Source organism: Phyllobates terribilis, unplaced genomic scaffold (assembly GCF_046119375.1).
Source record: "Phyllobates terribilis strain yellow unplaced genomic scaffold, ASM4611937v1 Scaffold_4__5_contigs__length_816908805, whole genome shotgun sequence".
Taxonomy (NCBI): domain Eukaryota; kingdom Metazoa; phylum Chordata; class Amphibia; order Anura; family Dendrobatidae; genus Phyllobates; species Phyllobates terribilis.
In genome coordinates, this window is record NW_027362764.1 from 318,737,942 (window position 1) to 318,752,881 (window position 14,940).

Genomic DNA, 14,940 nt, shown 5'->3' on the forward strand with positions numbered 1-14,940 from the left:
AAGAATGAGGCAAAGTCTTCGGCTGAGATGAGAGCAGAGAATTGAAGGTGTTGAATAGTTGTTTGGGGTTGTGAGACAAGGAGGATATGAGAGATAAGAAGTATGCTTGTTTTGCTGTAGTGAGTGTGGACTTGAAGGTAGTGAGGGACTGTTTGAATGTGATGAAGTGCTCATTGGAGTGGGTCCTTTTCCATCTCCGCTCAGCAACCCTGGAGGCCCGTCGCAGTTCCTTGGTTAGGCTGGTGTGCCAGGGTTGCCTGTTAATTGTGCAAGCTTTGGTATGTGTGAGGGGGCGACTGAATTGAGAGCTGCAGTTGTTGTGGTGTTATATAATGCGGCAGCAACATCAGCGTCATGAAAGGAACTGATGTCTGTAAGAAGGAGGAGGGATTCAGAGAGTGAGTGTAGGTCAAGGTGTTTGAGGTTTCTGTGAGGGTATGCTAACTTGTGGAGTGGGGATTGTTGCCCTGGAGAGGAGAGGGTAGAGAATGTAAGTAGGTGGTCAGAAAGAGGGAGGGGTAAGTTAGAGAGGTTAGACAGGGAACAGAGACGGATGAAGATGAGGTCCAGAGTGTGGTCATCTTTGCGTGAGTGGCTGCAGAAGACCATTGAGTAAGGCCGAAGGAGGAAGTGAGGGATAGAAGCTTAGAGGCAGCTGAGAGAGGTGTCAATGGGGATGTTGAAGTCGCCCATGATGATAATGGGGATGTCAGCGTAAAGAAAGTGAAGTAGCCAGGTGGTGAATTGGTCTAGGAAGGTGGTGGCTGATCCTGGGGGGCGGTAAATGACAGCCAGTTGGAGCTTGGAGGGGGAGTAGATGTGCACACAGTGCACTTCAAAAGAGGGGAGAGTAATGGAGGGTGGCAGTGGGATTTTGGTGAAGGAGCAGTTATCTGGCAGGAGAAAGCCAATACCTCCACCATGCTTGCCGATGGGGCGGGGTGTGTGGGAAAGGTGGAATCCACCATATAAAAGTGCAGCTGGAGAGGCTGTGTCAGAGGGGGAAAGCCAGGTTTCGGTGATGCCAAGGAAGCAAAATTTGCTAGTTATGAAGAGATCATGGATGTAGGAAAGTTTGTTTCAGAAGGAGCGAGCGTTCTAGAGAACTCCTGTTAGTGGAACTGGGGAAGCGGAGGCTCGGCGGATGTGTATGAGGTTAGAAGGGTTGTGAGAGTTTGTGATAGATCGTGGATAGGAGGTGGAAGTGACAGTGGGGATGTGGTGAGGAGGGCCAGGATTTGGGGAGATATCGCCAGCAGTGAGGAGGAGCAGAGAAAGTGTTAGTAGGTGGAAGCAGAAGAGAGCATGAGGTAGCTGTCTGTGCTTAGAGACAAAGGATTGAATGTTGAGGAATTGTTCAGAGGAAGAGGTGAGATGAATCGGGAGGATGGAGGGATAGATGAAGAGTTCCCTGCTAGGTGTAGGAATTAGGGGTGGTTGTGAAGGATTAAGGGGGTGAGAGAGAAGACAAACACAAACATTGTTTACAGTGTCCAAGTATCCAGTTCCCTTAAGTTCCCTTCAGGTTCAATTCAGGTATAATTCATATCTCACACTTAAGCAATACACTTAAGGCAATGCACTGCAGACACGTCTATAGCAGGCTCCTTGTTCACAATATATGTGAGGGGAGTGGTCTGTGCTCATCTTGATCAGCTGATTAAGACTAAGCCAGATGCAGGGTATTCAAGGGCCAAGTAAACATGTTCATAAATAAGAGTGAGGGGTAGTAGTTAGTTGAGAAACATACCATGTGCGTATAGAAGCAGAGGACGGGAGAAGTCAGGATGGGAAAGCTGGGTCACGTACCAGCTTATATGAATAAGTACGTTATATTTCATAAAATAAGAAATTTTTGTGGTAAAAATGTAATTTTTGTATTTGCAGCAAACTTGCACAATTTTTCCCGAATGTGGTAATGCCCCATATATCGTCAGAAATTACTGGTAGGCCACACATCAGGGCTGCGAAGGAAGGAGTGCTATTTAGCTTTTGGAGCACAGATTTTGGTAGAATAGTTTGTGGGTGACATTTGCAGAGCCCCAAAGGTGCCAGAAAAGCAGCTTGTGCTTCTTGAGATATTCAGCCAGTAAATTGTTAAGTGTTCTCTCCCCACTACAATAATGCCAAACATGTGGCCACTTACTTGGTTTAGGCACACTGAGTCTCAGAAGGAGGGGGGGCACTTGGATTTGGGAGCGCAGTATCCACTGGATTTTATTTGAGGGGGGGAGCCGTCGCCTTTCCATAGTCTTTGATATACCAGTAACATGGGACCCCTATAGTTCCAGTGACAGATGACGGACCAGTGACAGATGACGAACCTGAGTGGGGGCTGGTTTTGTCTGGGATAAATTAGGGGTTTTATTGGTAACATTTTGGGGTATATAATATCATATAATTCCATAATAAGGCTGGGATCGCCTTCTTGTGTTCTACGTTGAGCACTTACGTCAGGGTTTCTGTGTACATTCCAAAAAATAAGATTCAGACCAAATCCCCGACGGAACCACCCACCATAATGAGGCAGATGGAGACACTTTAGGCTCCATTTGGTGTCTGCTCAGATGGTACCCATCTTTTTAGGCATGCACTGATCTGTTTTCGCTCACACTTGTGCACTAAAAACACGCCTAAAATGATGGGACACCGCTGGAACACAGACCAGTCCAAAGTGACTCCATCTGCCCTTAAGTGAGTGGTTCCATCTGGGGTTTTGTCTGAATCGCGGTTTTGGGGAATTTACATGGAAACCCGAGAGCGCAGGATAAATTTGACCAGAGCCGCGTTCTGATTTTTTAGGAGGCAGAATGAACAAATAGACAGCAGTACCAGAATAGTTCTTATTTTTAATTTTGCGTGGTTCACCTTGCGGTATAAATGATAAGGTGGATTTATTCTTTGGGTTGGTGCGATTACAGCGATACCAGATTTATATGTTGTTTTTTTTAGGTTTTGCTGCTGTCACACAGTAAAAATGTTTTTTTATAAAAAGTAGTTTTTTTCATTACAATATTCTGAGAGCTGTAACTTTTTTATTTTTAGCAAACAGCGCTGTATGAGGGCTTATTGTTTGCGCGACGAGTTGCTGTCACGCAAGCTGTAGGAAAGACTAAGTGCAACATGGAGGGAAGAGGGGAGGAAGTCCAAACACTAAGGAAAGGGGGAGGGGAGACCCCTAGGCAGATCTAATATCACCCTGCCTATCCTACTGTCCCTATATAGGTTCCACACCTATTGCCGAGCAGGACCCTAAACCCTGTATATCCCTAGAGCTTGGCACTAGATAGGAAAGGAGAGGGGGTGAGCACTGGTTAGGGCCCACTACAAACTAAAGACAACAAGGTAGACAAACAGAGGGGATAAACTTAGCTTGAGCAGACACCAGAGGAGTAACGCCAACTGTCCTCCAAGGGCACCAGAGAAGAGGCAATTGAACAGCTAGTGCTCCAAGCATGCACAACGGTACATAGGAGTATCACTGGCGATTGCTTGGAGCAAACTGAGTGTCTGTAACTCCCATGCAAGGGTGTGTCAATTAGCAGGAGGGAGGTCACCGCTGGGTCTTAAAGGAAGAAGGATCAAGAAGGTGTCTGCAATGCCAAGCGCAGTGACCTTCTACAGCCAGATCCAGAGTGACTGTCTATTATACCTAACACACCCGTAATAGTAACCCCCTTCTATGAGTGGCCTCCGGACACTCAGGACCACATTTATCAGGATGAGAGGTGTGAAATGCACGAACCAACCTGGGGGCATTCACCTCTGATGATAACACCCACATCCTTTCCTCTGGACCATAACACTTCCAGTGCACCAAGTACTGTAGGGAACGACGCTGGAGATGAGAATCTACAATCCTCGAAATCTGAAACTCCAAATTACGATCAACCATGAATGGAGGTGGTGGTAGGGGGAGAGGAATCAAGAGGTTCTACATATTTATTGAGCAGAGACCTGTGAAAGACATTGTGGATATTAAGGGCCTGACGTAGCTCAAGATGAAAAGCAGCTGGGTTAATGACGGCGGTTGTTTTATAGGGAACAATAAACCCAGGTCCCAGTTTCCAGGAAGGAACCTTCAACTTGATATTCCTGCTAGACAACCACACAAAGTCATTCACACTCAGGTCCGGACCTGGCGAGCGTTTCCTGTCAGCCATACGTTTGTACCTGTCTCCCATGATCTGCAAATTACTCAGAACCCGATGCCACACAGAGAAGAGCGACGAAGCAAAATGTTCCTCCTCAGGAACTCCCGAAGCCCCTCCCCCACTAAAAGTACCAAACTGTGGATGGAAACCGTATGCACCAAAGAACGGTGACCTACCAGTAGATTCTTGGCGATGATTATCAATAGCAAATTCTGCCAGCGGTAAGATGCCAATCCTCCTGGTTTTCGGAGACAAAACATCTGAGGTAAGTCTCCAAATTCTGATTAATGCGCTCGATCTGTCCATTCGACTGAGGATGGAAGGCAGAGGAAAAGGACAGCTGCACCCCCAGTCGAGAACAGAATGCTCTCCAGAACTTGGAAACAAACTGGGTCCCCCGATCTGATCGGAGCGAAACCGTGAAGCTTCATGATCTTATTTATAAACACCTGAGCAAGAGTTTTGGCATTCGGAAGTGCCGGTAATGCGACGAAGTGAACCATTTTACTGAACATATCTATAACCACCGAAACCACCGATTTGCCTGCAGATACAGGTAGGTCAGTAATAAAATCCATGGAAAAGTGTGTCCATGGCCTGCTAGGAATATGTAGCGGAAGAAGAGCACCAGAAGGACGGGTATGCGACACTTTAGAACGCGTGCAAATACTACAAGCAGACACATGTTCAAGCACATCCAGATGCAACCCCGGCCACCAAAAACGGCGAGAAAGGAGGTCCGCAGTTGCCTTACCACTTGTATGACTAGCAAGCACATTGTTGTAATGTTCCCTAATTACTTTGCTTACCGAATAATAATAAGCTTACTGAAGGCCAGGAGGAAGGGGCATCCCCCTGAGCCTCCAACACCTCACCCTCCAGTTCAGGGTACAATGCCGAAATGACTACCCCCTTCTGCAAAATTGAGGAAGGGTTCTCATGGTCACCACCACCAGGGAAGCTCCGGGACAAAGCATCAGCCTTGACGTTTTAACTCCTGGATGGAAAGTGACAACAAAATTAAACCTAGTTAAAAAGAGGGACCATCTAGCTTACCTAGGGTTGAGATGTTTAGCCGATTGAAGATATGACAGGCTCTTATGGTCTGTGATAACAGTAATAGGATGGACAGCCCCCTCCATCCAATGTCGCCATTCTTTGAACGCCAAAAGTTCCCTATTACCCACATCATAATTTCTCTCAGCCGAAGACAATTTTTTAGAAAAGAAAGCTTATGGACGCCATTTACCAGGGCACGGACCCTAAGACAACACAGCCCCAACCCCCACATCTGACGCATCAACCTCCACAATAAAGGGTTGGGAAACATCTGGTTGACTGAGTATAGGTGCCGTGGCAATACAATTCATCAAGGAAGAAAAAACCTGGAGGGGGGCATCCGACCATTTGAAAAATCAGACCCCTTCCTAGTCATGTCAGTAAGGGGTTTCACGATTACTGAATAATTTTGGATGAATTTCCGGCAGAAATTAGAAAAGCCCAGAAAACGTTGTAGAGCCTTCAGCTTCTCGGGATGGTTTCAATCAAGGACTGCACGGATCTTCTCCGGATAAATCCAAAAACCCGAAGATGACAAGTACCCCAAGAACTGCACCTCCTGAATGGCGAAAACACATTTTTCTAGTTTGACATAAAGTTTGTTATCCCTTAGTATCTTGAGCACCTGTTTAACATGTCCCCGATGTGTCTCAAAATCAGATGAGTAAACTAAAATATCGTCCAAATAGACGAACACAAACCTCCCCACCAAATGGTGGGAGATATCATTTATGAAATGCTGGAACACCACAGGTGCAATGGTCAAACCAAAAGGCATAACCAGACTCTCGAAATGCCCTTCAGTATTGAACCCAGTTTTTCATTCGTCCCTTTCTCTTATTCTAACCAGATTGTAGGCTCCCCTTAAATCCAACTTGGAGAATACCTTAGCTCCCACAACCGGGCTGAACAAATTTGGAATCAGAGGAAGAGGGTATGGATCTCGGATGATAATTAGATTTAATTTCTGAAAATCTAAACAGGGACGTAGACCGCAATTTTTTTTCTTCACAAAGAAGAACCCTGCTGCCACGGGCGAAGATGAGGGCCTGATGTGTCCCTTCTCCAGACTTTCCGCAATGAAATCCTTCATGGCTTGTCTCTCAGGGCCAGAAAGATTATACAGTCTGAACTTGGGTAGTTTAGCTCCGAGGGTCAGGTTAATAGGACAGTCATATGCACGATGAGGAGGCAAATCCTGACACCCCCTCTCAGAAAAAACGCCCTCAAAACCAGACAGAAAACCAGGCAATATTTCCGTAGAAACTGTAGCAAGGGAAATATCTAAATAGTTCTCATGGCAGTAATCTACCCAGTCAATGATCTCTCCAGCTTGCCAATCCACCAACGGATTATGTTTCACCAACCAGGGGAGACCTAAAATACCAGGGGAGACCTAAAACAATCAAGGTGGGAAGACTGTCGAGGACATAGCAAGGGATTATTTCACAATGAACTGACCCCACCCTCAGTTTTACATTATGCACAATCGGAGTTAATGCTTTCTGTGCAACTGGTGCTGAGTCAACGATGATAATAGGAATAGGTTTAGCTAAAGTACAGCAAGCAAGACCATGAGTTTTCACAAACCCAGCATCAACCATGCTGACTCCAGCTCCACTGTCAACAAACACAGAAATTTTCTTGGTTTTGCTCTCTAGCACCACCTCTGCTGTCAGGACAAACTGGGAACTGCAGGTTGGAGATAAATGCACCCCTTGCTTATCCAACTCCAGACTACAAAGGGTTAATCAAGTCTCCTTTTGCTTAGGAACTGAGGGACAGCCCCAATAAAATGTCCCTTTCTCTCACAAGAAAATATGACTTTTTTCTTGTGGATCTCAGGGGAAATGAATGATGCAGAGGCACCCCCTAACTGCATGGATTTCTCCACCTCCCTCAGCACTGGTTCACCGCCAGACTGCTCCCCCAGCAGAGGTACACAACCACGACAATAAGGGCCCGGAGAAGGTGGTCTCACCCGCCTATCCTGATGGCGTCTATCAATATGTATAGCCAACAACAAGGCAGCCTCCAAGGACTTAGGGGTTTCATATACAGCCAAATCATCTTTCAAACTTTCAGCAAGGCCCTCACAAAATTGGCTTCTAAGGGCTGAGTCATTCCATTTAGAATCCGTTGCCCATCTATGGAATTCAGAACTATTATGTCTCCACTGACCGATTCCCCTGCTGAAGGCGATGTAGCCTAGACTCAGCCAAGGCGACTCGGTCAAGGTCATCGTAGATGAGAACCACGGCCCCCAAAAAAACCTCCACAGACTGGAGACAAACCAGATCCTGCGGTAAAGAAAAAGCTCAGGATTGAGGATCTCCCTGCAATAGTGAGATAACAATTCCCACTCGTTGCTCCTCACTTCCGGAGGAGTAAGGACAAAGTTTAAAGTACAGTTTGCAGGCCTCCTTGAAGACAAAAACTTGTCCCTACCTCCTAAAAACCTGTCTGGGAGTGCAACCATGGGTTCAGGCTGCACAGGCCTACCTGCAGAGGCCCCCACATTAGTGACCAGTAGCTGCTGATGCTGTTGCTGAACCTCACAGCGGAGGTCATTCACAAAGACAGACCGCGCAGCTGCTCTGCAACTGAACCCATACCAAGGAGAAAAAAAAAAAACACGCCCGAAAAAACACACACAATTAAACCCGTGTCAGTTTTTTTCCTAAATGTGCACGGCCGGTGATAATGTCACGCACAGTGTAGGAAAGACAAAGTAGTTCAAAAGTTCAACACGAAGGGATGAGGGGAAGGGAGCCCAGACACTAGGGAAAAAGGGGGTGGAGATCTCTTAGGCTGATCTGATATCACCCTGTCTTCCCTACCATTCCTATATTGGTTTCTCACCAATCGCTGATCAGGAGCCTAAAGCCCTGTATCTCCCTAGAGCTAGGCCCTGGCTAGGGAAGGGGAAATGAGCGCTAATCTGTCCCCATTAACAACTAAAGACAGACACGGGGGGAAGTAACTTAACTTGAGCTGACTTCAGAGATATTACACACACGACCTCTTAGCCCCAGAGAGGAAGTAAGCAGACTGCAACAGCTTTAAGCCTTCACAAGGGGGTCATGTGAATATCACCGGCACCTTCCTATAGCAAACAGGAAGTATTTAAACACCCAGGCCAGGGAGTTAAATATCCGGAGGAAGTTAGCCACTGGGTCCTAGAGTCAGACAGATCAAAGAAGGTGTCTGTAATACCAAATGAAGAGATTTCCTGCAACCAACTGCAGGGCGACTGTCTGTCACATCTGACTCACTCATGAAACTCAGGAACCGAGGAGCAACAGGTGGGGATAGCAGTTTTGGTCCTTCAGGGTGACCACCAAGCGACTCTCAGTCGCTCCAGACAGTGGAGTAATTTTTTCTGACGCTGGGTAATATACAGTGGATTGTGAAAGTATTTGGCCCCCTTGAACTTTTCTACCTTTTGCCACATTTCTGGCTTCAAACATAAAGATATAAAATTCTAATTTCTTTGGGAAGAATCAACAACAAGTGGGACACAATCATGAAGTGGAACAAAATTTATTGGATATTTTAAACTTTTTAAACAAATTAAAAACTGAAAAGTGAGGCGTGCAATATTATTCGGCCCCCTTGATTTAATACTTTGTAGCGCCACCTTTTGCTGCGATTACAGCTGCAAGTCACTTGGGGTATGTCTCTATCAGTTTTGCACATTGAGAGGCGGAAATTCTTGCCCATTTTTCCTTGCAAAACAGCTCGAGCTCATTGAGGTTGGATGGAGGGCGTTTGTGAACAGCAGTTTTCAGCTCTTTCCACAGATTCTCAATTTTGAACCATTCCATTGTAGAATTTGCTTTATGTTTGGGATCATTGTCTTGTTGGAAGATAAGTCTCCGTCCCAGTCTCAGGTTTTTTGCAGACTCCAACAGGTTTTCTTCCAGAATGGTTCTGTATTTGGCTCCGTCCATCTTCCCATCAATTTTAACCATCTTCCCTGTCCCTGCTGAAGAAAAGCAGGCCCAAACCATGATGCTGCCACCACCATGTTTGACAGTGGGGATGGTGTTTTGAGGGTGATGAGCAGTATTGCTTTTACGCCAAACATATCGTTTTGCATTGTGGCCAAAAAGTTTGATTTTGGTTTCATTTGACCAGAGCACCTTATTCCACATGTTTGGTGTGTCTCACAGGTGGCTTGTGGCAAACTTCAAACGAGACTTGTTATGGATATCTTTGAGAAATGGCTTTCTTCTTGCCACTCTTTCATAAAGGTCAGATTTGTGCAGTGTACGACTGATTGTTGTCCTATGGACAGACTTTCCCATCTCAGCTGTAGATCTCTGCAGTTCATCCAGAGTGATTATGGGCCATTTGAATGCATCTCTGATCAGTCTTCTCCTTGTTCAAGATGAAAGTTTAGAGGGATGGCCGGGTCTTGGTAGATTTGCAGTGGTCTGATACTCCTTTCATTTCAATATGATCACTTGCACAGTACTTATTGAGATGTTTAACCCCTTTAAAGCCCATGACGTACTAATACGCGTCTGTGCCCTGGGCTTTAAGAGCCTGACCCGTATTAGTACGTCATCGCGATCGCGCGCGCACACAGGCTGTTTGTCACAGCTGACACCCGGTACTATGTGCAGGGATCGGTCCCGCACCGCTCCCAGCACATTAACCCCTGCAATGCTGTGATCTAAGTCTATCGCAGCATTGCGGTGGCAAGGGGAGGTGATCAGTATACTCACCTCCTCTTCCGGCCTCCAGCGCTGTCTGCCGCGGCTTCTCGGGTGTTGCCATGACGACCCGATGTTGTCATGACAACATCCGGGTCACCAGACAGCAGGAAGATTGTTTGGACATGCGCAGTGCATCTTCAAACTATCTTCTCCCTGTCCAGCGCTGACTGCCTGCATGGCACAGGGATGGTGCTGCATTCCTGTGCCATGCAGGCGATCAGAATATAAAAAGTGAAAGTCCCAGAGTGGGACAAAGTAAAAAAGTAAAAAAAACTCCCAGAAAGTGAAAAAAAATATAAAAAAAATTGTAAAGATATTTAAAAAAAATAATCTAAAAATAAAAATATAATGTACCCATCAATAAATATTATTATGAAAAAAAAAAACAAACAAACAATAAAAGTACACATATTTGGTATTGCCGCGTCCGTAACGACCTGGCCTATAAAACTGTTCCACTAGTTAACCCCTTCAGTGAACACGGTAAAAAAAACAAAAAACAAACAAAAAAAAAGCAATGCTTTATTATCATACCGCCAAACAAAAAATGGAGTAACACGCGATAAAAAAGACGAATATAAATAATAATGGTACCGCTGAAAACGTCATCTCGTCCCGCAAAAAACAAGCCGCCATACAGCTCCATCATCCGAAAAATCAAAAAGTTACAGCTCTCAGAATAAAGCAATGCAAAAAAATATTTTTTTCTATAAAATAGCTTTTACTGTGTAAAAGCGCCAAAACATAAAAAACGATATAAATGTGGTACCGCTGTAAACATACTGACCCGAAGAATAAAGCTACCTTATCAATTTTACCACACCCGGAGCAGAATAAAAAAATTTAAAAAAACACAATTCCTGAATTGTTGGTTTTTGTTTATTCTGCCTCCCAAAAATAGGAATAGAAAGCGATCAAAAAATGTCATGTGCCTGAAAATGGCACCAATAAAAACGTCAACTCATCCCTCAAAAAACAAGCCATCACATGACTCTGTCGGCCAAAATATGGCGATGCAAAAACTAGATTTTACAAAATATGTGTCTTTTAGTGTGTGACAGCTGTCAATCATAAAAACCCGATATGATTCTGGTATCGCTGTAATCGCACCGACCCGAAGAATAAAGTAATCTCATCACTTATACCGCACGAGAAACGGCGTAAAAAATAAACGCTAGGGCTGGGGTTGTGCTAATGTTAGGGTTGGGGTTGTTTTTTTTTTCAAAAGTAAAAAAAAAAAAAAAAAGTTGACGATATGGCGACTAGTGTTGAGCGCAAGTGCTCGCTACTTGAGTTTGCATAGGGTGCTCGGGTATGCACTGAGTATCGCGGGTGCTCGAGTCTCCGCCCCATATGCTTCGCGGCCAAAAAAACCTCGCGGGGATTGCCTGCCATGCACGAGCGATCCCCGCATGTTTTTTTTGGGGTGTCTAATAACCGTGAAACATGCGGGCGGGGACTCGAGCATTTCACTTGAGCACCCGTGATACATGGTGCAAACCTGAGTACCCGATGCAAACTCAAGTAGCGAGCACTTGCGCTCAAGACTAATGACAACTTATTCAATATGATGACCTAATGTTATTAAATTCTGTGACGTACTTCTGGGTTCAAAATGTTCACTATACCCCTTAATAAAATCCTTGAGGGGTATAGTTTCCAAAATGGGGTCACTTGTGGGGGAGCTCCACTGTTTAGGCACATCAGGGGCTCTCCAAACGCGACATGGTGTCCGCTAACAAATTGAATGGAAAATCGGCTCAAATTGTTAGCGGACACCATGTTGCGTTTGGAGAGCCCCTGTGAACCTAAACATTGGAGCTCCCCCACAAGTGACCCCATTTTGGAAACTAGACCACCCAAGGCACCTATCTAGATGCATAGTGAGCACTTGGAACCCCCAGGTGCTTCACAAATTGATTCGTAAAAATGAAAAAGTGTTTTTTTTCCACTTTTTCATTTTTTGGCTTACACTGCACAACCCCGTGGTAGATTGGCAGACTCGGGAGGTGGGAAAGTGGAGCGAGTATTGTCAAGGACAATACTTGGGCACCCGGTTAACCAAGGTAGGTACCCAATCTGTGCCTGAATACCTGTGTAACTTTAGGGATGTATTTTTGGAACAGAGGTGCCAAGAACTTTCTCCCCATCATCCTTATAACTGCGTCGTTAATCTTATTCCTTGGGATCAAGCTGACAAAGAGCAGACTACATAATATCTCTGGTCCAGAAAGGCAGGCCACAGAGGACTATATCGCGGAGTGTCTGGCAAAAGGGTCATATTAGACCATAATGACCTAAGACTAACATTCTCAATAATCCGAACCTCCCACTCCTATGTAGAAGACTTTTTACGAGCTGCGCCACTTCTCTGGAATGCTCTACCCAGGACAATTTAATTCCCAATACCCACAGTTTTAAGCGTGCCCTAAAAACACACTTCTTTAGGCTGGCCTATAGCCTCTCCTCACTTATGTAACCATTATAGTTTTGCCCTTCCAAAATTTTCTTCCTAATCTTATCCCTTGTAGCATCTGTTTACACACCCTCCATGCACTTAATATCTGTACTTATGCAGATACAGGCTGGTGTCTGGTTCATGCAGCATTATTTGAGTACTCTTTATTTATTATATTGATGGCTGGACCATACAATACAAGCACTTTTTTCCATTTACCTTTTGTGTCTCCCCTATTTCCTCATAGATTGTAACATTGTGAGCAGGGCCCTCACTCCTCTGGGTATTTGATGAATTATGTGTTTACTCTGTTATGTCTTTATTGTCTCAAAAATCCCCTCTGTAATGTAAAGTGCCGTGGAATATGTTGGTGCTATAGAAATAAAAAATATTATTATTATGGCACAGCACACACTACAACACATATTTTTATTACAAGAATGGGCAACTAATGTATAAATGGAGGACATACTAAAAAGAATGAACTTCAGAATTTATTGGCATAAAAATACAGAGATATAACAGGTTGCCTGAGCACTGTAGACATGGAATTAACATGGAATATATGAGGATTACAATGGAATGAACACAAATCTCATATAAACAGATGTAAATTGTGCTGTTAGGTGGGGAATTACAGTGCAAATATTCCGTACACAGTGTGTGCACAATTATTAAGCAAGTTAATATTTTGACCATATCATCATCAAGTGCAGGGAATACAATATAAATCGGTTTATATGGAATATGTGTTAATTCCCCCGTAATCTACATATATTCCATATTCATCCCCTACCTATCAAGTGCAGGGAATACAAAATACACCTGTTTATATGGGTTATCAACTCATTCCCCTGTAATCTGAACATATTTCATGTTCACTCCCCAGCCAAAAAGCACAGGAAATACACCTTAATCCGATTTAAGATGCTGTGGCATGACATTAAAAAGGCTTGGAAACCCTCCAATGTGGCAGAATTACAACAATTTTGCAAAGATGAGTGGGCCAAAATTCCTCCAGAGCGTTGTAAAACTCATTGGCAGTTATCGCAAACGCTTGATTGCAGTTGTTGCTCCTAAGGCTGGCCCAACCAGTTATTAGGTTTAGGGTGCAATCACTTTTTCACACAGGGCCCTGTTATTTTTCCCTTAATAATAAAGACCATTATTTAAAACGGAATTTTGTGTTTACTTGTGTTATCTTTGACTAATATTTAAATTAGTTTTGTGATCTGAAACATTTCATTGTGACAAACGTGCAAAAGAATAAGAAATCTGGAAGGGGGCAAACACTTTTTCACACCACTGTATGTGTTCATTCACCTGTAATCTACATATATTCCATATTATATATATATATATATATATATATATATATATATATATATATATATTATATACCTGTGTATATGGAATATGTGTTCATTCCTCTGTAATATACATATATTTTATAGTCATTCCCTAACAAGCACAGGGAATACAATATATACCTGTTTATATGCGATATGTGTTCATTCTCCTATTATCAACTTATACTTATAACTTATATTTCATGTTCATTCCCCACCTAACAAGCACAGGGAATACAATACAGTCATGGCCGAAAGTGTTGACAACCTTGAAATTGTTCCAGTAACTGAACTATTTCTCCCAGAAAATTATTGCAATTACACGTTTTTTTCCTTTTTGTGTATTGGAACAACACAAAAAAAATCTGAAAAAAGGTAAGTGGGACATAATTTCACACAACACCCCAAAAATGGGCCGGGCAAAATTGTTGGCACCCTCAACTTAATAGTTGATTGCACACCCTTTGGAATAAATAACTCAATTGCTTACTATAACGATCAACATGCTTCTTACACCTCTCAGCTGGAATTTTGGAACACTCTTCATTCGCAAACTGCTCCAGTATGCTGCTGAAGTATGTTTGGGGTTATTGTCCTGCTGGAAGATCCATGGCTTAGGAGGCAAACCCAGCTTTCTGAAATTGGGCACTACGTTGTAACCCAAGATCCTTTGGTAATCTTCAGATTTCATCATACCTTGCACACAGTCAAAGTATACAGTGCCAGAGGCAGCAAAACATCATTGAACCTCCACCATATTTGACTGTAGGTATGGTGTTTTCTTTGTAGGCCTTATTCTGTTTCTGGTAAACAGTAGAATCATGTTTGCCATAATACAAATTCTAACAGTCTATTCAGCAGGACAATTAGCTGTGTAGCCACCTGACTTCTGCACAACACAACTGATGGTTCCAACCCCATTTATAAGGCAAGAAATCCCACTTATTAAACCTGACAGGGCACACCTGTGAAGTGAAAACCATTTCCGGTGACTACCTCTTGAAGCTCATCAAGAGAATGCCAAGAGTGTGCAAAGCAGTCATCAAAGCAAAAGGTGGCTACTTTGAAGAACCTAGAATATAAGACATATTTTCAGTTGTTTCACACTTTTTTGTTAAGTATATAATTCCACATGTGTTAATTCATAGTTTTGAAGCCTTCAGTTTGAATGTACAATATTCAAAGTCATGAAAATA